At 36.3% G+C, this 23,853-nt stretch overlaps 1 protein-coding gene across 3 annotated transcripts in view; it reads right to left on the bottom strand.

The window, feature by feature from the left end:
* THEMIS (thymocyte selection associated) overlaps positions 1 to 23,853 on the bottom strand; it is a 190,698-nt gene that overhangs the window by 147,371 nt on the left and 19,474 nt on the right. The window lies entirely within an intron of this gene.

The raw sequence follows: 23,853 nt of genomic DNA on the forward strand, positions 1-23,853 counted from the left end.
TGTTGAGCCTGCATTTTTAATGAGATCTCCAGATGATACATAAATACACTAACCTTTGGAAAGCAGTGATCTGGGCTACAAATGTATAACTGGAAAAGTCTCTGTCTTGAGACTGTTGCAAAACTAACCAGAAAAGGAAGGACATGCCATACAAAAGCATTCAGTGTCATGGAGGTGGAAGATGTTTTAAGTGGGGACAGGGAAAAAGAAAGATCTTAAGTGACATGGTAAGATTTTTCTTTGTCACATGAAAGAGAATATTAGCTGAAGTCCATTGGGCTTAATTTCAATGCAATGAGTGTCTAATTGTAGGTGTAATATATATCAAACTGACTGACTTGGAATGCCATCTTTCTCTCAAAGTTTCCACTGGAATTCAAAATTAAAAGATGAATTTATGTGAGATTACATATAAATTTACAGGAATAGAGGCCAGAGAATTCTATGAAGAGAAAACTCTGTTTTAGTCACCATACAAGCTTTTGACTTTTCAGGTCCCTTTCCAAGAATCTCTCTTTGCGGGAGGGAGTCACTTCTTTCAGTCATATAAGGAAAAGAACCTCATGTAAATATTAATCTTTTACATTTGTCTTTAATTATTTGTGACTTTCAATTTCGTCTACCCAAGAATGGTGTTAACTCATTTTTAATAAAGAAAGTGGTTGCTGACACACAACACTACAAGTTATGTCTATGAAAGGAGACAAGAACATACAACAACTTCAAATCCCTGAAACTTGAAGGGTTCCTATCCTTTGTTATCACCAATATAATGTCTCCTACAATATTTTTCTTCAGTGAAAATATAAAATGGTTAATTTTTAAAATAGCCCACTTTCATAATCTCAGAACTAGCAAATATAACACATGTAATTGCCTTTTAAAAATTTGCTGATATGCCTGAACCACGTTTATGTATAATACAGATGTAGATATTAAAATAGTTTTCATTTCATTTTTACCATGACATGTATTTGGAATATGCAAATCTCAAATCTATTAAATCTTTATAGACCGATTCTTTCCAAGTCAGAACATATGTATTCAGGATAATGCCAAACATCAGAGAAATCTGGAACAAAGCAGGCTGTTTTCAGTGATCAAACATTGCCCCTGAAGGCTGTAATGAAAGAGCCATGTGCCTTTGAAATCACCTTTCCTGTAATCCTACTTTGCTCAATAAAAATGACACATTAATATCCTTTTATGAGCTCATCCGTTCTTTGACAATCCATACAAGCAATGCTATGATCACACTGGAACAGCCAAAACAGTTGGTTCAATAGATTTTCTTCCACTTCCTATAGAAAGTTAAAAACTTACATTGTTTAGAGGCTATTTTTCCCTTTACTCAAGATGTACCCATTCCTTCCATTCCCCATTTCCTTCTCCTGCCCTACCAGGCCATTCACTCACCCTCACTTTTCAAAGTTCAACCAATCCTGAAGATTCAGCTCATACCCATCATCTTCAAAGTCTTTCTTGATTCCTACACCTAGGTGAGAATTAATTCTCTCCTCTGCACTCTAAAGCAGTATGCATGTATCTCCATTATAGCCCCTATGTGATTATTATCACAGCCTGCTATTGGGATATAATTTTCTACCCATTGATATTATGTATAATAGAATTTATCATGAGCTCCTAGAGATATCTCTTAACTATATTTATAGCCATCCTCACATTACACACAACTAGTAATACAGTTTTTGACACTTAGCAGATCCTTAGTGAATGTTGAATTATATATACTTTAGCTTTACTGTAAAATAACACTAAATTATTGTGAATGTAGTAGAAAGCATGGTCAACCAAAGCTATGGCATGGGTTACATTTTCATTTGGTAGTTTAATAGCAAATGTACAAGCATATATGAGATTAGCTAGACAAGGCATATTAGAATGGATAATTCTATAATATGAATCTCTTACTTATTAAGTTTCCCATTTTATCATTAGGTTTACCATTTTTATATTGCTGAACTTGAGGGTGGTACTCATGAAATGATCTGAGATAGGTTTAGAAGAGTTAGGAAATTACATGTGCAAAATTTGATTGATACTGTATGACAGTGTATATAGAGCCATGTCAGATTGGGATTGCCAGTGAAGATGTGTCTTTGCTCCTCATAAACAGTTATGATTATTCTTTCTTTGCTTAAGGATTGTGCAAATTACCAAGAAGAAGCATTCCCACAAAGGAAACATATAAGCGTGAAATAATTTTATTAGCAATGCTGTCCCTAGACTTGGTGGTTGATAAGGCATTTAGAGACCATTAGAGTAATAAGTTCAATTTTCCAAATGAATCTCTGGATAGTTTACCATAGGCATAAAGCTTGAAGTGGCCTATGGTTGTAACAGACATTTACATAGCCAGCCAGTCTTCCATAAAAAGACTGTCTCTATGCCCTGTAGAGCAGAGAAAAGTTATTCCCACTGAATTCATATGAATATAATTCATATAGAATTCATATTCTATATGAAGACTATGCCTAAAAATAGATGAGCATGATATTGGAATGCAATTGTGGAAATAAGTAGGCATGAAACAACAAGCTTGCAGTTTTACTAGGGCGGGATTATACCAGTTGACATTGGATATACCACAGAGAGGTATATAAATCTGAACATTGACAGGAAATGATCTTGCAAGGTCGTACAGACTCTCTTAACCCAATGCCAAAATATCAATATAAAGAGGGCAAAACGTTGGCATCAGGTAGTAAGAAAAATGATGGTCACACTAAGAAAAATTAAGGTATAATAATCTCTCTCACCTGTAAGAATATGGGGTTCTTCTTGTGAGGTGGGAATTTAAGTGTTATGCAGGAAGGAAGTCAAGCCTAAAGACAGAAATACGCTAGAAACCGTAGTGAATGTTGGTGAGTCTTAAAAAGTATAAACATGGAGGGATACCTGGGTGGGGCAGTCAGTTAAGCATCCAACTCTAGGTTTCAGCTAAGGTTGTGATCTCAAGGTCATGAGATCAAGCCCCGCTTTGGGCTCCGCACTCGGTGGGAAGTCTGCTTGAGATTCTCTCACTCTCCCTCTGCCCCTGCCACCTCCCATGTTCTCTCTCTCTCTCTCCATCTAAAAATAGATAAATATTTTTTTTTAAACCACAACAGGTTGGAAAGGCTGAGGCCTAAGAGCCTATATAGCACATTAAAATAGTAGTGAGGCCAGAAACCAGAAAATGTCCGCTTTTCAACCAGTCTGTGTGATGTGTGTGGCGTTTAAATGACTAAGTTTTAGTGGCTGAGGAACAAAAATGCATAGTTTCATATGCTAGCTAAATGTTTGTTTAATGGCAGAATCAATTTAATAGATTCAACAAAGCTATGATGAGAGTTGGCAAGTTGGGTATTAGGATAGAAGTTATCATTGTGTCTCTTTGTGTTAACAATTATCAGAGCAAAGGGATTTGGAATGTGTATATATGAAATGGATATTCCTCCTACACATCGATGAAACATTTCTCTATGATGATAAAACAAATCAGTGGTTCTACATCTCCTGACACTACTATTGACCAAATATTCCCCACATTTTACCCAAGTTTTAATCCTCAAAATGATATCATAAATACTATTATAATTTTTTTATATGAACAATGTTGTTTTGGGAGCTTATTATTTTAGGAAGAACTTGTTCTCAAGTACATTTTATATACTTTAATATAATTGCCTATGCTTTATATCCTAAATATTAAATATAGCTACTACAGACCTCTATAGTCATTTAAAATAATAAACCTGTTCTCTTCATCTCATTTAATGAATATAAATATACTGATTGAATTGATTATACATGGGCTCCAATGCACTGTAATGTGTTCATCCAGTGCATAAAAATTAAGCTCCACTGTATTACAAATTTGCCTTAAGTTCATTAGCATTGAATACCTCATTAAGTATTCTGCTTATGAAATATGGTTTAGACATTGAGAAGTAAAGGTTTAGAAACTTTTATAAGAATTTTGAAGTTATTTTATGCCCACTGAATTAAATAATAAAAATATGCTTGTATTTTGTATGTTTTTCATTTTTTAATTTTATTTTTATAATAACTCATTTATATTGCATTTTATTAAAGTACCAATCCATAATGGATTGGGAAAACAAAAGAAATTGGACCTTCACCACAATAGTTTGACCCTAAGCCATTAAGTACAAATGTATGACCACAGTCAGTGCAGGGAACCAGGATGTAGTCTTAGGAAGTTAGAAAGAGTGAAATTTGAACACACTGGAAAAAGAGAGTTATAAAGTAATACACTAAGTCTTAAGCAGTATTATTAACTCATCTATCTCAACGTCACCAGTAGCATGAGTGCCCTGACTAAAAAACACAGGAATTTTAATCAACTTGACAGTAATAGTTCTAATTGAAAATTATTACATTGGCATTCTAATTTGCACATTATAAACTTCTGATTGTATGAGGCAGTGCTTGAACCTAATTGACCCTGAATGCTTTGAGTTTTTGGACCTACGCAGCTAAGGTTCGAAACCCTGAGCAGGTGAAGTCTCCTAGGAGATGAATTCCATGAGTTCTATCTAACTAGAGTGCCAAGTATTCTGCATGAGAGAGATGGCAAATATCTAGACTAAATATTCTACCATTTTTCCTTCCCAGCACTAATCATCCATGGCACATATCCAGCTGAATCCAGATAAGGCCTAATAATCTTCCTCAACATGAAGTTCCAGGTGACTATCCGTCAAATGAAGATGGCATGTGAGGTATGAATTACTTCCAGCCCAGTCCTGCACTACAACTTACCTTGTTTTAAGCCTCTTGGCCAATATTTATTCATTCATTCATTCATTCATTCACTCATTCATTTATTTTTTATTTTTTTATTTTTTTAAAGATTTTATTTATTTATTTGAGAGAGAGAGAATGAGAGATAGAGAGCACGAGAGGAAAGAGGGTCAGAGGGAGAAGCAGACTCCCCGCTGAGCAGGGAGCCCGCTGTGGGACTCGATCCCGGGACTCCAGGATCATGACCTGAGCCGAAGGCAGTTGCTTAACCAACTGAGCCACCCAGGCGCCCTCATTCATGTATTTTTAAAGATTTTTAATCCTCAGGTTGAACTAATTTTTTTAAGGATTTTATTTATTTCTTTGTCAGAGGGAAAGAGAGAGAGAGAGAGCATAAGCAGGGGGAGCAGCAGGCAGAGGGAGAAGCAGGCTCCCCGCTGAGCAAGGAGCCTGATGCAGGACTCGATCCCAGGGTCCTGGGATCATGACCTGAGCCCAAGGCAGACACTTAACCGACTGAGTCACCCAGGCATCCCAGATTGAGCTAACTTACTCCCACAGGCTTAGTTATAAGAAATCTGGCAGAAGAATACAGACTCCTTGAATCCATCTTTTTTTTCCAGGGCAGCTGTCTGAATTGAGGCATGAAACACTTAACTTGATAACAATCACAACTTTATATAGCCCGATGGCAGCCATAGGATGAGTTTCAATTTCATTTACATTTCTAAGCACAGTGCTGCTAATTCTAATGATCCCTTGAATCACTGAGTTTCAGTGTCAGACAGGAGCTTAAATACCATCTTATCCTACCAATGTTATTACAATGACTGAATCTCTGTACAGTATATCTACCAAGTAGTTGTTCAAACTATATTTGAACACTTTCACTGGTTGAATTCCAATTATTTCAAGGTAAATTACTCTACTTTTGAGCAATTCTGACTGTAAAAAAAACTCTGGATTTTATTAAGTGCAATGTGTGCTCCTATGGGATATACACATTAGAACTATTTTTAGCCACTGAAATCATACAGAAAACTTTTTTTTAAGATTTTATTTATTTATTTGAGAGAGAGAGCACGAGCAGGAGAGGGGCAGAGGGAGAAGCAGACTCCCCTTGGAGCCGGGAGCTGATGCGAGGCTCGATCCCAGTACCTGAGATCATGACCTGAGCCGAAGGCAGACGCTTAACTGACTGAGCTACTCAGGTGCCCCTTAATTCTTTTTTATTTTAAGTTTTATTTATTTAAGTAATTTCTACACTCAACATGGGGCTCAAACTCATGACTCGGAGATCAAGAGTCCCATGCTCTTCAGATTGAGTCAGCCAGGCATCCTCCATTTAATTTTTCTACAAAGCAGCCTTAAAATGTTTGAAGATAGCTGTCACAGTTGTCCTTTCTAACAAATCAATCTGTCAAACAACTGAAACATGTTCAGGGCCACTCCTTACAGCATAGGTTGCCCCATTATAAAATTACTTATAGCACAACTTACATGGATGTGAATGGCATTCTCAGAGTTGTGTAACATGGTATCATGCCTCTCAAAAAGTGTGCCCTTGAGTGTTTCAGGGGAGGGTCAATAGTGCCTACCAAGGATGAAACTTGCCATGAAACTAAACATCTTTGTATGAGCAATAATGCAGCCATTTCACACTAGCGACATTGGGCTTTGCCAACCAATGAGTCAAAGTAATTTCTATAAGAGAAAAAGTAAAAATGTCCTAAAGCTGAGTAGTAGATTTAAGGAAATAATACTTCATCAGCAACTAGATTCTTCTCTGCATTTCTTTCCCCATTAAAGCCAAGACATGAAGTTATTTCCCCAGTCAAGGAGACAGATTTAGTCATTATTTAGTTCTGAGATGCAAAGAATTTTTCAATACTTGGGGAGATTATAATCCTGAAAAGACAGATTTTACTGGAAGGGGATGATGGTTTTTTTTTTTTTTCAGAACTGCCAAAACCTTTTTATGTGAATATAAGAATCAAATAATGGAAGATTATTATATTGTAGACTGTAGACAAGGGAGACTCAGTGCATGACATAAAGGAATTGTCTAGCTGCAAAAGAATTAGGATTTTTTTTTTAAATTGCAAAGATGAAAAAAATCCAATACCTTATTTTTTATTCCCAAAATTTTCTCTTTGTGCCATACCAGGAAAAAAATTACTTTTGTAAATCAAAGCTTTTGATTTACAAGAGCTGTTTCTTACTGAGAGAAGTAAAAGCCAGGTCCTAAAGAAGAAGGTCATAAGAAATTATACTTTGGTTAGTTTATAAAGAGAATAGAGCAATCCCAGGCTATCTTTTGGGAGGCCAGCTGGGAAGGAGAGAGGTGAGTTCAATGCAGAGTCATCTTGGAGAAGATTAGTTGAGGAGAGGTACAAAGATGTCTATAAATAGCCTACCCAATGTCCTCTATGATCAACTCCAGGAATCTGTGACTGCAGTCTCAGAAAAATGGCCATTCTAATAAATACTACATAAACATGAAAAAAACAAGCTCAGTGTCTCAGCTTCTCACTTTTAAGGGCCCCCCTCAATGAGGCCTGAATGCCCAGTAAAAATGAAGTCTATCCGTATTTATCAGAGGTCCTTATGTCCACCTTCAGGCTTGATGACTTACTAGAAGAACTCACGGAATTCAGAAAAACTGTTATATTTACACTTATTCTTTATTATAGACAAATGTTACAGATTAAAATCACCAAAGGAAAAAAGCACAGAGGGCAGAGTCTAGGAGACAAGTTTCCGGTTGTCCTCTCCCAATAGTCACATGAACAGAATTTAATTGTACCAGCAATGGTGGATGACAGCATATACAAATTATTGCCAACCAAGGAAGTTCAACTGAGCCTTGGTGTCCAGAGATTTTGCTAGAGGTCAGTTATATAGGCATGGAGTGTCCATATGACTGACCTTAACTACTCAATGTTCAGCAACCCCCTCAGAGGTCAAAATAAAATAGCATGGCCCAGAACCCCAGCCAAATAAGAAATGGCATTTACCATAAGTCACATCATTAATACAAGCTATCTAGGGGCACCTGGGTGGCTCAGTCGTTAAGTGTTTGCCTTCGGCTCAGGTCATGATCCTGGGGTCCTGGGATCGAGCCCCCATCAGGCTCCTTGCTCAGCCGGGAGCCTGCTTCTCCCTCTCCCTCTTCCCCTGCTTGTTTTCCCTCTCTAGCTGTCTCTCTCTCTCTGTCAGATAAATAAAATATTTAAATATATATATATATACACACACACATATATATGTATATATGTATATAAGTATATATAGACATATAAAATATATATATACATATATATGTATATATATGTATATAAGCTATCTAGAATAAATAGCCCAAGTTCCAAAGTATACACACTTATCAGGCAGGATATTCCAAAGGAGCCAGTCAAAGGCCAACCCCTTCTTTAGATTGTGCAGAGTTTGAACATCCAAAGGCTGTTGAGTTAACCCTTTACTGTACACCATGTATCAAGATTTTGTTAAAGCTTGTCAGAAAAAAGTTGTCCAAGATTTGAATAGAGTAAAAAAGAATAATAGCTGTCCTTTTTTTTTTAAAGATTTTATTTATTTATGAGAGAGAGAGAGAATGAGAAAGAGAGAGCACATGAGAGGCGGGGGAGGGTCAGAGGGAGAAGCAGACTCCCTGCCAAGCAGGGAGCCTGATGGGGGACTCGATCCAGGGACTCCAGGATCATGACCTGAGCTGAAGGCAGTCGCTTAACCAACTGAGCCACCCAGGCACCCAATAGCTGTTCTTTTAGTGGAGAGATGAATATCATCTAGCAGACCTTTTAGAAATTGTCTAATTCTATAGAGATATGCAGCTTTGAATGACATTAAATTGACTTACAGAAAATTGATAGAAATGTACATATTTAGCCAAGCAATGCAAGTGATTATTTTCCACTGAAATAAATTTTTACACCATACATACAATTAACCTATGCCTTGCAGAAAAGATAACCCTAAATATTACATATTCAAGGATGATAATCAGGTTTAAATAGTGGAAAATTCATTTCAGCATTTCTGATTGTACTTTTGCATGTGTGTATGTGTGTGTTTGAACTGGTTTTAATATCTCACTGGTTCTCTCATGTAGTGAGTTCAGTAAAATCTTTCATGTGTTCATTTTATGTTTATATGGGAGTGATGTTTTTATCTTTGTGAAAAAATATGTTTTATCAATCTCACATTAGTTGCAGAGTGTTTACAGTCTCTTTTCAGTATGTCTAGTCATTTGTAACAGAGAGTGGGATCCTTGATTCCCATAAACGCATTGATAATCTGATAAGGAGAGTATTCAATGTCTATATTTGGGTGGAAATGCAGTGTTGAAACTCACTCCCCTTACATATGTAAAGTGTTGTATATGACTTATACTGCAAATTTCCTTTTCTTTTTTTTTTTGTTTGCCCTGCTTTCCCTTCCCCTGTTTTCTGATTTACTGAAGAATTTTTAAAAAATAATTGATAGGTGAAGAGAGAAGATTAAAGATCTATATTGTCTTCAAAATATATTCAACATACTCTAATCTTTCTATAAAGTACAATATTCAGTATAAGGTACCTACCCAAAATGTCTATAATTTATTCAATGAATAAAAATTTTATTTTTTAATTTTAATTCCAGTTAGTTAACATACAGTGTTATATTAGTTTCACATGTACAATATAGTAGTTTAACACTTTCAAACATCACCCTGGGCTTATCTGGACAAGTGTACTCCTTAATCCCCTCACCTATTTGACCCATCCCCCACCTCCTCCCCTCTGGTAACCATCAGTTTGTTCTGTATAATTAAGAGTTTTTTTCTTGATTTGTCTTATTTTTTTCTCTGTGCTTATTGGTAAAAATTTTAAAATAAACACTAATTAACATCATTATATAGTTATGTGACTTAATATAATTTATTTTTGCAGATCAAATTATTTTTCTTATAAGTCTTTTCTCATTAAAACATGTCTGCAACAGATAAAATTTCAATATCATTTTTAAGAATGTTTTTAAATTTTATGTTCAAAAGAGTCAAATTGAGAAATTTTAAAACACAATAAGATTCTAAAGTGCACTCTAAATATTAAATTGCCCTATGTTAAAGAGCTCACTCTCCTCATAATTCTCTAAAGTTTTGAAAACAATGAGGAAAGTTTCATACTTAATTAAGATGACAGGTATAATAAAGAATTTCCAGTATTCAATCTTATTAATCAGTAACTATCATCCACTGAGATCCTATACAATTCAGAGCACAATACCAGAAACTAAAAATACAAAAAGCCAACCGACCAACCAAATAAACAAAAACAAAAGATTCCTTTTCGTTGAGAAGTTTATGTTCTACGTAACTAGAAATGGAAGGCATACACAAATAGTAAAGAATGAAAACAAGTAAGCTAGTAGACACTAGTGCTAGGCACAAAGAATTGTGGCTAAACTTACTAAAGTATTTTTATATTTAATAGAACTGCTAGTAGCCAGGGGTGCCTGGGTGGCTCAGTCGTTAAGCATCTGCCTTCAGTTCAGGTCATGATCCCAGGGTCCTGGGATGGAGCCTTGTATCAGGCTCCCTGCTCAGGGGGGAGCCTGCTTCTCTCTCTCCCACTCCTACTGCTTGTGTTCCCTCTCTCACTGTGTCTCTCTCTGTCAAATAAACAAATAAATAAAATCTTTAAAAAAATAAAAAAAAGAAAATTAAAAAAAAAAAAGAACTGATAGTAGCCAAGAAAAAAAATAAAAGGGTTTCTGTGCTGTAGAAAAGGAAATGTGACTACTCTCTTTCTGAAGACTGTTCCTTTCTTCTGGGTGGAAAAAAAACATGAAGAACTCCTTTAGTTATATAAACCATTATTGTTGGAAAAACTCTGAGGCAACCACTGACTTTCATGCAGCTGTGCCTAGTCAAATGATTTCTCTGTAATATTAATTGATATGTTTGAGCCAAAAGTCTTTCTCTACACTGAGAAACAAAATAATGAATGGTTGTGAATCCACCCCAAGAAGCTCAATTCAGCTGCAGAAACAAATTGCAAAACAGTTGCTTAAACAAACAAACAAAAAATATGTCTATTTCTCTCGCAAGTAACAATACAGTGGTAACTTGTCAGGATTTACATGAAGTCTTTATTGGATCCAGCTTTTCTCTATGTTGCAATTCTCACCTCTTCAACATGAGACTTCCCTGTCAGGTTCTAAGATGGCTGCTCCCACTCCTAATATGTCTGAATTTTCAGTTAGTGAGAAATAAAAAATGAGAAAGAGAAATGGAGAAGAGGAGGAAACATTCCCTTTGTTTTACTGGCTTGCAATAGAAATTTCACACATCAAATACTTTCACAACCCATTAGCCAAAACTGAATCAAATGACCAAAATAAGCTTCAGGAGAGCTATGCAATGTCATCTTTAACTGGGCAGTTGTGTTCACAGCTGAAACCTTTGTTACTACAAAAGGAGGAGAGAATGGATATAGTTAGGGGGACAGTTAACAGACTCATCCAACAGCTGAGGGAAAGGTATGTATATTTCATGATTTAAATTAAGCTGCACTGTGCCTGTAAATCTTACATTGCAGGGGTGGAGGGACATATATTTCTCTTTGAAACACCAAAGCCAGGAGGTCTGCTGCTGAAGTGAGTGCGCAGGTCAGAATTTTAGGGCTGATCTTTATCTCTGCTGAAGGGATACAACTATCAAACCCACACATACACACAGACATCAAACATGCATAAAATTCCTCTCTCCATTCATTCCTAGGCATTTAACTAGGTAAAAATCACAGATAAGAATGCCTCTCTAGAGTCAGGTTCAAATCCAGGATCTATATTTAATAGATGCATGACCTCAGGCAGTATCTTCTTCTGTAAAATGGAGATAGTACCTCAATTTCCTTATCTTTAAAATGAGAATAGTAACATTACTTTAAAAATTACTTTGAGGGGCACCTGGATGGCTCAGTCAGTTAAGCGTCTGCCTTCAGCTCAGGTCATGATCCCAGGGTCCTGGGACTGAGCCCCACATTGGGCTCCCTACTCGGCAGGGAGCCTGCTTCTCCCTCTCCCTCTGCCTGCTGCTCTGCCTACTTGTGCTCTTTCTCTATCTCTCTGTCAAATAAATACATAAAATCTTTAAAAAAAATTACTTTGTGGATCATAGAAGATAATTTTTAAATGCACATGGGTCAGCACCTGGCATCTATATTGGGCTTAACAAATATTAGCCATCACTGACGTCATTATTATTATTCCCTATGATGTTAAAACCAGACAAATCAGTATAATGTTATATTATTATAAGCTGGTATGATTTTGTTGGCCAAAATGAAAGATAAGTGTGCTTTTACAGATGCGGGTAGGGCTTTCCCTGAATAAAAAATTGATATTTCCTTTGTCAATCATCCTAAGAAGATGATTGTGGAAAAGAAAACAGAAACTTGAGAATGGCAATGAACTTTATTCCCAACTCTTACCAATGAAACTTGGTATGCCACAAATGCGTTACAAGGTGCCAATATACTGAACTCCTCATTCCTTGAAGTGACCAACTGAGGTGGTTCTGAGATGAATAGCGGCTTTAGCTGGTAACCTCTGGCTGTAAGGTGCCTTATCTATTTACCCCATGTGCCAAATAAATATTCCTATTAGGTATACATGTCTGATATAATTTAAAGAGTTGGGAGGAATGCTCAAAGAACACTCCTAACGGAAAAGATAAGTGCTTTTTTTCATATGGAAGTAGGCTGAGAAGTAACTGTTATGCCAGGGAAGGTTACAGCTCTATAGCCATTCAGAAAGGCACTCTGAAAGACACTTTGTGTATTTATCAAATTATTCATTTTTTTTCATTTTTTAATCTATTCAACAAATTAACTGAATAGATGCTATTTGCCAAACAAAAGAATTATGATAAATTCTACTGATATAATGGTGAGCAAATGACATGCGGACTCAACCCTCATGAAATTTTTAATATATTGGAATGAAAGATATTAATCAAAAAATCATACAAGTAAATGACTACAAAATGATAATTACTATGAAAGAAAATTGCATAATACTAGGAGAAAGGGCCTGAGCTTCTGGGCTCCAGTGAATAGTACATCTGTATTATATTTATTCATTAAACCATTCAATAAATATGTATTGAGTGTCAGGCATACCAATCTCAAGGTTACAGTAGAGGTTTATTAAAAGATTGCAGCTGGGACTTCTGTTTCTGGGAGGATGAAGTAGACATAAATTTTCCTAACCTCATATATCCCAGTCTTGAAGGTGAAGAAGTTGGCAACCTAGAAATGCCAATGGGTACAGATAAAGACAGAACAAAACAAAACCTCCAACCAATCCTGTTCTCTCTAGCTAAAGAATCAGAAAAGGAACAGCCTGTAAGAAAGAAAATCTTTTAACAATTACCATTACACCACAGAAAATAACTTGGTTCCACACAGGAAAGGATGAGTGGAGATCTTAGAACCCACCCCTGATGAGAGTAATTAGGCACGAAAGGCAGAGTTGAGACGGGACTTACATTTTTTGAGCCAGTAATAAGCCCCCAAGCCCTGTCAGGGAAACCAGATGGAGAGTCTGGACTTTCACCCTCACGCAGGAGTATTGAGATGCCCTATCCCCTCGCCCCTGGGGTGATGCCAAAAGATGTCTAGTGAAAGATCAGAACCTTCACTACTGTCAAATGTAATGAGGCACCTCCCCAGCATAAGGCCATGTGAGTAATAGTAATGAGGCACTACCATCCCTCCCATCAAGGTATGTGCTATGGTGAGCGCCGTGAATTGTGTAAGACTGTTGAATCACAGACCTGTACCTCTGAAACAAATAATACATTATATGTTAAAAAAAAAAAAAAGATAGCAGGAAGGGGAAAATGAAGGGGGGGAAATCGGAGGGGGAGATGAACCATGAGAGACTATGGACTCTGAGAAACAAACTGAGGGTTTTAGAGGGAAGGGGAGTGGGAGGATGGGTTAGCCTGGTGATGAGTATTAAAGAGGGCACGTTCTGCATGGAGTACTGGGTGTTATACGCAAATAATGAATCATGGAACACTACATCAAAAACAAATGACGTAGGGGCGCCTGGGTGGCTCAATCGTTGAGCATCTGCCTTCGGCTCAGGTCATGGTCCCAGGGTCCTGGGATTGAGCCCCGCATGGGGCTCCCCACTCTGCAGGAAGCCTGCTTCTCCCTCTCCTGCTCCCCCTGCTTGTGTTCCCTCTCTGGCTGTCTCTCTGTCAAATAAATAAAAATAAAATCTTTAAAAAAAAAACAAACAAACTAATGATGTAATGTATGGTGATTAACAAACACAATAAAAAAAAGTAAAATAAATAAATAAATAAATATAGTAGAAAAGTTTACTTTTTAGCCATAATTTCTAAGGAAAAATAAACTTTATAAATACCACTTTGTATGCATGGATTTGTGTTCATCGAATTCATTCCTTGCTTCTCTTTTATTATTGTGACAGATTCAATATGTGAAAATATTCAGTAAATTTAAGGTTATTTCATGTGTTGAAGTATTTCCAATTAAAGAAATATTTCAATTAAGAAAAAAAGAAAAAGAGTGATGCCAGTGAAGGCCAAATGAGGAGCCAGTACTTCCCACTCTGACCAGCAGTAAGGAGGATCCCTTCCCCTTCACATGTCAGTAGAGGATAAAGGGGGAGCCTGAACTTATAAGCCCACCTGACAATAATGAAGCTGTGCACCCCATCCCCTGCTAGAGAAACAAAAATCAGAAACCAAATGGAAAACTAGAGATATAATGATAGATTTAAGCCTTGATATGTAAATAGTTACATTAAATGTAAATCGCCTAAATATATCAATAAAAAGAGAGAGATTGACAGAGTAGATTTAAAACATGACCTGATTATATGCTGCCTCCAAGAGACTCACTTCAAATATAACAATATAGGCAGGTTGAAAGAAAATGGATGAAAAAATAAATGCAAACATTTATCAAAGGAAAGCAGTAGTAGCTATATTAACAAAAGGTATAGTAAACTTCAGAGCAAAGAAAATTACTAGGCATAGAAAGACATTACATAATGGTAAAAGGGTCCATCTAACAGGAAAATATAGCAATCCTAAATGTGTATATGCCAAATAACAAAACAAGGGTCCATCTAACAGGAAAATAAAGCAATCCAAATGTGTACATGCAAATATGTAAAGCAAAAATGGATATAACTGAAAGGAGAATTAGACAAATATACAATTATAGTTGGAGACTTCAACATCAATCTCTCAATAATTGACAGACATACTAGACAGATTATCAGTAAGGTTGGAGAAGAACAACAATATCATCAAACAGCATTTAATCTATATTTAAAAAACACTATACCTAACAACAGCAAATACACATTGTTTTCATCATTTTCACTTTTTAAAAAAAGATTCATTTATTTATTTGAGAGAGAGAAAGAGAGAGAGAAAAAGAGGGAGAAAGAGAGACTCCTCAAGCAGATTCCCCATTGAGCATGGAGTCTGACACAGGGCTCAATTCCAGGACACTGAGATCATGACCAGAGCCAAAATCAAGAGTCAGATGTTAAACCTACTGAGCCACCCAGATGCCCCTACACATTGTTTTCAAGTGCCCACCAGAACATATACCAAGATATCCTGTGCCATAAAACAAATCCCAACAAATTTAAAGAATTAAATCATAGTATTCTTGACAACAATGAATTAAATTAAGATCAATAACAGAAAGATGACAGGAAATTCTCCAAGCACTTGAAAACTAAATGCCATACCTCCAAATAATCTGTAGGAAAAAAAAAAATCTTTTTCAAGAGAAATTTTTTTAATTATATATATATATTAAATTTTGAAAATTATATATATACTTCATTCAGTTAAGCTACAAACTTAACTGAATGAAATGAAAATGAAAATACAACATATCAAAGTTTGTGGAACACAGATAAAGAAGTACTAAGCAGGAAATATATAGTACCAAATGCTTATATATTAAAACAGGCAGGGGCACCTGGCTTGCTGAGTCAGAACACATGCGACTCTTGATCTCGGGGCTGTGAGTTCAAGCCCCATGTTGGGTGTAGAAATACTGAAAAGTAAATAGACTTAAATAAATGAATAAATAAAATAAATAAATAAAAATTAAAAAGGGTAAAACGTCTCAAATCAATAATATAAGCTCTTTAGGAACTTGAAAAGAAAAACAATAAAAAAAAAGAGAGAGAGAGAAAATCAATGAACCAAAAAGAAGATTCTTTGAAAAGATCAAAATTGACAAATCATTAGCAATTCTGAAAGAGACAAAATAAAAATTATCAATAAGAACACTAAAACAGAGGACATAGCTACATACCCTCCATCAATGTGCAGAAATCTGTTCCATTTCTATACACCAATAACAAAGCAGCAGAAAAAGAAATCAAAGAATCAATCTCATTTGCAACTGCACCAAAAACAATAAGATACCTAGGAATAAACCTAACTAAAGAGGTAAAAGATCTGTACTCTGAAAACTATAGAATAATTATGAAAGAAATTGAAGAGGAAGCAAAGAAATGGAAAAGCATTCCATGTTCATGGATTGGAAGAACAAACATTGTTAAAATGTTTATACTACCAAAAACAATCTGCACATTTAATGCAATCCCTATGAAAATATCACCAGCATTTTTCACAGAGCTGGAACAATCCTAAAATTTGAACAGAACCACAAAAGACCCAAAATAGTCAAAGCAATTCTGAAAAAGAAAAACAAAACTGGAGGCATCATGATTCTGTATTTCAAGCTATATTACAAGGATGTAATCATCAAGACAGTATGGTACTGGCACAAAAACAGACACACATAGATCAATGGAACACATTAGAGAACTGAGAAATGGACCCACAACTATATGGTCAACTAACCTTTGACAAAGCAGGAAAGAATACCCAATGGAAAAAAGACAATCTCTTCAACAAATGGTGTTGGGAAAACTGGACAGCAACATGCAGAAGAATGAAACTGGACCATTTTCTTACACCATACACAAAAATAAAATCAAAATGGATGAAAGACCTACCTAGATGTGAGAGAGGAAACCATCAAAATCCTAGAGGAGAACACAGGCAGCAACCTCTGTGACCTTAGCCACAGCAATATCTTGCTAGACAAGTCTCCAGAGGAAAGGGAAACAAAGGCAAAAATGAACTATTGAAACTTGATCAAGATAAAAAGCTTCTGCACAGCAAAGGAAACAATAGGAGACAACCGATAGAATGGGAGAAGGTATTCACAAATGTCTTATCAGATAAAGGGCTAATATCCAAAATCTATAAAGGACTTATCAAACCCCTCACCCAAAAAATAAATAATCCAGTTAAGAAATGGGCAGAAGACTCGAATAGACATTTTTCCAAGGAAGATGTATAAATGGCCAACAGACACATGAAAAGATGCTCAACATCATTCGGCATCAGGGAAATACAAATCAAAACCATGATGAGATACCACCTCACACCAGTCAGAATGGCTAAAACTAACAGCTCAGGAAAGAACAGATGTTGGCAAGGATGCGGAGAAGGGGAACCCTCTTGCACTGCTGGTAGGAATGCAAAGTGATGCAGCCACTCTGGAAAACAGTATGGAGGTTCCTCCAAAAGTTAAAAAGAGAACTGTCCTGTGATCCAGCAATTGCAGTACTAGGTATTTACCCAAAGGATACAAAAATACAGATTTGAATGGGTACATGCACCCCAACGTTTATAGCATTATCAACAATAGCCAAACTATGGAAAGACCCCAAATATCTACCCACTGATGAATAGATAAAGCAGATATGGTACACACACACACACACACACACACACACACACACAGAAATGTTACTCAGTCATCAAAAAGAATGAAATCTTGCCATTTGCAACAATGTGGTTGGAGCTAGAGTGTATTACGCTAAGCAAAATGTCTGTCAGAGAAAGACAAATCCGATATAATTTCACTCATATGTGGAATTTAAGAAACAAAACATGTACATATGGGAAGGGAAAACAGAGAGAGGGAAACAAACCATAAGAGACTCTTAATGATAGAGAACAAACTGAGGGTTGATGGCGGGGAGGTGGGTGGGGGGTGGGATGATGGGTGATGGGTATTAAGGAGGGCACTTGGTCTGATGAGCACTGAGCATTTTATGGAAGTGATGAACCACTGAATGCTACTCCTGAAACCAATATTGCACTGTATGTTAACTAACTAGACTTTAAATAGAATGTGAAAATAAGTAAATAAAAATGTGAAAAAAAAAACAGAAAAAAATTTTTTGAGATGACAAAATTACAAAAATACTTAACAGATTAATGGTTGAAAGGGGTTAAGGAGGGATTGGGGGAAGTAGGAATGAAGTGGGTGTGGCTATAAAAGGGCAACATGAGCGATGAGATGATAGAAACATTCTATATATTGAAGAGATCAATAGATCAGTGTGATAATGTACAATTATTTTGTAAGATGTTACCATTGAGGGAAACTGTGAAGGATACATGGGATCTCTGTATCATTGCTTATAGTTGCATATGAATCCATATGATCTCAAAATAGTTTAAGTTAGTATGTGCATATCTGTAATCATTTCAAAATAGTTCAATTTAACTGAGTGTGTGTGTGTGTGTTGTGTACTATGCATGTGCTACAGTACAACTTTCCACATTAATGACAGACTGAGAAAACCTGAGTCAAACACACACAAAATTCTGACAAGGTAAAGTAGTAGAAGCAGCCAAGAAAATTTATAACCACAAAACTGCAGTAAGTCCTTAGGAGAGTGATAGCAGAGGTAGAGGCAGTGGATTATATCAATATTAGAAAACGTGTGAGCCTCTCACCTTTGGGGCTCCCTGAGAAACTCCAGAGCGGCCCTGTCCAATAGAACTTCCTACAGTGATGGACATAGTATAATGTAAGCTGTCCAGCACTGCAGCTAATAGCCACATGAAGTTCATGAGCACCTGAAATGAAACTAATGTGACTAGGGAACTTAATTTTTAAATTTGAACTTACTTTATTTTAAATGTAAATAGCACTATATGGCTAGTGGCTATTATACTAAACAGAATTTTCTTTTTCTACTAAAAAAAAGGAGGGGGACTTAATGAGAGCCTAGGTTTTGTTATAGGTAAAGTGCTTCAGAGCTTTGGTAATTTGGGCATCCTTGCTGCACCTTGACTGTCCTCTCACGTTGATGAAGTCAGCAACAAACAACTTCAAGTACAATCTCTTATATATGTAAGTAATTAACCTGTGATTATGGCCAAAAGGACACAATCTGGATGACTGGTTATTAATAATGATGGAAAAGGCATTCCGAAAGAAAAAATACCACTTTTCAGATTTAAATTAACAGGTGTCAAAAGGATTATCTGACATCAAGTATCTTTCCAAGATGATCTGATTTCAAAATAAAAAGTCAGTGGTTGGAGAAAACTTGACAGTAGATTTGAACTGTAGGCAATACAGTGCTAAGGCTCTAAAGTAGCTGTCCCACGAGCTGCTTGCAGAATCACAGAAGACACAGAGGCAGAGGCAAGGAGACATGCTACAGGTACCGCTGGACCAGAGCCTGAATAGAATGGCAGCTGCAAGCCTGAAATGGCCCTCTATGAACTAAATGACTTCCGGACTGAGAAGCTGGGGCACCAAGTGAATGATGACTAACAAAAAGAAGAAAACTGGGAAGGGACCAAGGAGCTCAGCTCTTCATATAGTGCTTCTATTGTCAAATGCTTTTCCTCAGGCAAAAGATGGTCCCATCTAGTTCCTCTTAAACAACTATTTGCCAGCAGGCTGCACAAAAAGTAATTGGAAAAAGTTTAAAAATCCAGACTCTTGTGCTATATTTTAGAAATTCTAAATCTGATTCTCCAGGGTGGAACCCAAGAATATGTAATTCTTTTTAAGTTCCCCAGTAGATTCCAAAGTTTACTTAGGTTTCAGAAATACTGTTACAAATCAGTAACTAGGTAAAGAGGAATCCGGACTACATATGTCAGCCCAAGAAATCCTACAAATTTAGGACTTAGATAAAACTCTAAGAGCAAAAACAAAACAAAAGCAACTCTAAGGATAAATCTCCCCTGAGAGCTAGAAAAATAGAGTATCTGGGACATGTGTGAAGATAAATGTTTAATATTACTATCATGTGCATGTAATTTATTTCAAGTACTTCAGCATAGACAGTGAGATACATATGTGTACGCTCCTTAGTTTTAACCTACAACCCCCCTAGGGAAGAGCTGAGGAACATGTTAACATGTGAAGTACAATAATCAGAAAAATAAACCCAAGATGACTAGTTAAGACACAAAAGATTAATCTGAAGTCTATACTCTTTAAACAACTACCACAGGTCTCACCTACATTTATCTCCTATTAACATAGAAGTTTCTTAATTAGAACAATGAATATTAGTAAGACTACTTCATTGGTGAAATGAGTGATCAAACTATGTTGATTAATTCTAAAGGTAACATGGACATGCCTGCCTTGCAAAGGGGTATAAGAATCTAGTAGGTTCAGTGGGACCTGGGTGGCTCAGTCCTTAAGCGTCTGCCTTCAGCTCAGGTCATGACCCCAGGGTCCTGGGATCAAGCCCTACATAGGGCTCTCTGCTCGGTGGGAAGCCTGCTTCTCCCTCTCCCACTCCCCCTGCTTGTGTTCCCTCTCTTGCTGTGTCTCTGTCAAATAAATAAATAAAATCTTAAAAAAAAAAAGAATCTAGTAAATTCAACATAGACTCTATGTTTCACAGCCCTGATTCAGTGGCTGATTCAAAGCAGTTTAGACACTAATCAGAAAGGTAGCTGGATTCCACTTCTGGAATACTGCTGACGTCTCTAATGAACCATTCCTGCAAGGTGCTATCAGAGCTTATAAAAAGATAACAATCAGGACTACATCAAGCTGACACCCAGGTCATATAATTGTTTTTATGCCTGACTGCAAACAGTGTTTCACATTTCACAAAATTTCATCTAAGGTTTTATTTTACTGTATGCAACCCTGTGTTTCCAAGGGATTGAGGGCATTACACATCTATAAAAAATAACCTAATAATGGTTATGATCAAATCAATTCTGGTCAGTGTGCAACAAAAGTCATATTCTCCAGCAGGTTTGGCATGATTTTTTCTATTCTTATTACATAGCATGAAATTAATATTCATCAATGGGTTACTTTAATAAATAAGAGCTGCTGAATTTTTACTGAGCAGTGAGCCTGTGTTTTTTTTAAAGCATGATGTTTTCTTAATAATTCTCCTTTTTTTATTCAAAGGAATATAAATTAGAAAAGCAACTAGCATGAACCCCAACAGTAAAAATACAATGCCACAGGTCACTTGTTAGATGAATGGCATCTATCAGTAGCTAATTTCACTGTCAAATTTTTAATGAGAATTTGCAAGTGAATGGCTTAGTATTCCAAGTAAGAAGAAAATGTTCTTAGTAGCAGAAATTAAAATTTCCATTCTTACTTCTCTCTTTAGTGGTTACTTCGATCACTCACTTAAGTTTTAAAGCATGTGTTATAATAACAAGTAGTTTATTAAATGTCGACTTAAAAAAGTCTACTTCAAGATAATGTTATTTCTATACTGAAAAAGGAAACTTCCCTTGGGCATATTATCTGAAAGTTCAGATGGTCTAATAGTTGACAAAAAGTATATCAATCCAGGAGTGATCACAAAACCTGTTGAGCATATGTTACAATAGAGCATGTCATGACATGGAATAATTGCACAAAAACATAACGTTGGAGATAGGTCTCTGCCTCTATAAAACAAGGTTAGTTTCGTTGCTCTGGAATGCTGTCTCATTCTAAAAGGAGTAGATTTACTAGAAATATAGAAAATTACTTTTTAAAAAAACAGACACATTATTCGGCGGCAGGGTGTAGGGGAAAAAAAAGAAAACGGATCCTTAGGGTTGTTAAGGAAGGAGGGTGAGTAAGCTGCTCCAGTCCGCTGTAGCGGCTCTGCTTGCTGCACCTAAGAGGCCCCGGAGGCGGGAGCGGGGCGGCACAGGCGGGGGCCCCTCATCCGTATCACGGCCGCCGCACAGCCTACCGCGGGTATTTCAAGGAGCTGGAGCTGCCCCGCTCGGTTCTGTGCTCCGTTTCCGACCTGACGTGTCTCGCTGAGCTGGTCTCTGTTTCAGATTTTCTCCACGGGGCCACGGTGGTACACCTGCATTAACCCTCCTCAGGAGGCCCTAATCTACGACCCCTGAGCCCACTCCTGCCCCAACCCTTGGCCGGGTTTAATCCAATCACTAGGGTCACAGCCACCTGGTTCTCCTGATTTTTTGAAGAACGCAATGCCTGTATAGTTGATCTGGAATATATATATTGGATACATTTACAGATGCTCTTTGACAGTAATGTACCTTGAGTACCCATTATGTACTGTAGTAAAACATGAGGTGGGGGCTAGGGGGTGCGTATAAAATAAAACCCAGGGCCATCAAGTTTTTCATTCAAAGAAAGGACAAATAATTAAGAGAATAATGATGGAGATGACACCTAATACATATATTATACAATACAGTACTTTACTGTCAAAGAGCATCTGTAAATACATCCAATCTCATTTGACTTATGTACAAAGGGGAATGGAAGGGAGAGAGAATGGGAAGAATAAGGGTGGGTCAGAAACAGGCTGACCCAAGACAAGTTCAAATTTCCATTATTTGCCAGAATCTATAAATTCTTTTAACATGCTAAATCGTTGCAGATTTTTTTAACTTCTGTAATAAATATATATACTATATTTAAGTAGAAATATGTTTAAATTACTATGCTATTAATGTTCAAAAGCAGACTGGTTTCTGGCAATGAACAGTTAATTCAAAACTCACATAATTTCATTTCAGTTCTGGAAAAAATTGTTTATGTATGTTTTAAGCTTTTCCTGATGTCAACTGAGAAGTAAAAAAAAAAAAGTACTTGATTTTTGTGGTTAGACTTCATACATTGTTTATGGGTCAGGTGTTCTTTTCCTAACTGACACAAATGCTGAATCACTAAAACCAACACTTCTAACCTAGAGTAAAACCCTTTAAACTAATTACTGTTTATACGAATCAGAACACTGGATAGCCAATTTCATTACACAGATTGGTAGAAAACTTGCTCCATTTTCCAATAAGTTAGTTTTCTTTAAAATAACAAAATCTTGCTAAATAATGACTTCATTACCATTTAAAAAGCATTATTTCATGAAAAAAAGATATGTTTCTCATTTAAGTAAATTTCATCTCATGGATTTTGCTAAAATCTTAGTTTTAAAAAAGTGCAGTGATTCCAAATATTTATTAGGAGTAAACAAAGTAGAGTTCCCAATTAAAACATAAAGTTATTAAATTCAAGAATTTGGATATTGCATCAAAGTCATTTCTAAAAATAATTTTTCAGGTGTTTTTTACACATTACTTGAGGTTATTTTCTCTTCCATTCTCAATACTTACTCACTAGTCATTTAGCAGTGCCTAAAAAAAATTAATTGGTATCATAATATACAAAAACATAAACTACCACACTTAAGGCAAAAGTTCGATATTCTTTTCCTTTTGTAAATCTTGTTCAATGTGAAATAATTGACCAGTAACTTGTACCTATTAAAATAAATTTAGATAATTAATATCCCAAACCAAAATGCCCATTTCACGGCATTTGAAAATCTAGCAGACAATACAATTTTTACTTAACTGATTTTTATATAAAGAAATGACTGGGTGCCTGGGTGGCTCAGTTGGTTAAGCGACTGCTTTCGGCTCAGGTCATGATCGTGGAGTCCCTGGATCGAGTCCCGCATCAGGCTCCCTGCTCGGCAGGGAGTGGGCTTCTCCCTCTGACCCTTACCCCCATGTGCTTTCTCTCTCTCTCATTCTCTCTCTCTCAAAAATAAATAAATAAGAAATCTTAAAAAAAAAAAAGAAATGGCTGATTTTTGCTCAGTTATTTCTTTATACTTACAAAATGAAGTAAGCATATGAATAACCTATATTTATATGATTATATG

The sequence above is a fragment of the Callorhinus ursinus genome, unplaced genomic scaffold (genome assembly GCF_003265705.2).
Source record: "Callorhinus ursinus isolate GAN/ISIS: 27379988/994484 unplaced genomic scaffold, GSC_fseal_2.0 scaffold6, whole genome shotgun sequence".
NCBI classification, from domain to species: domain Eukaryota; kingdom Metazoa; phylum Chordata; class Mammalia; order Carnivora; family Otariidae; genus Callorhinus; species Callorhinus ursinus.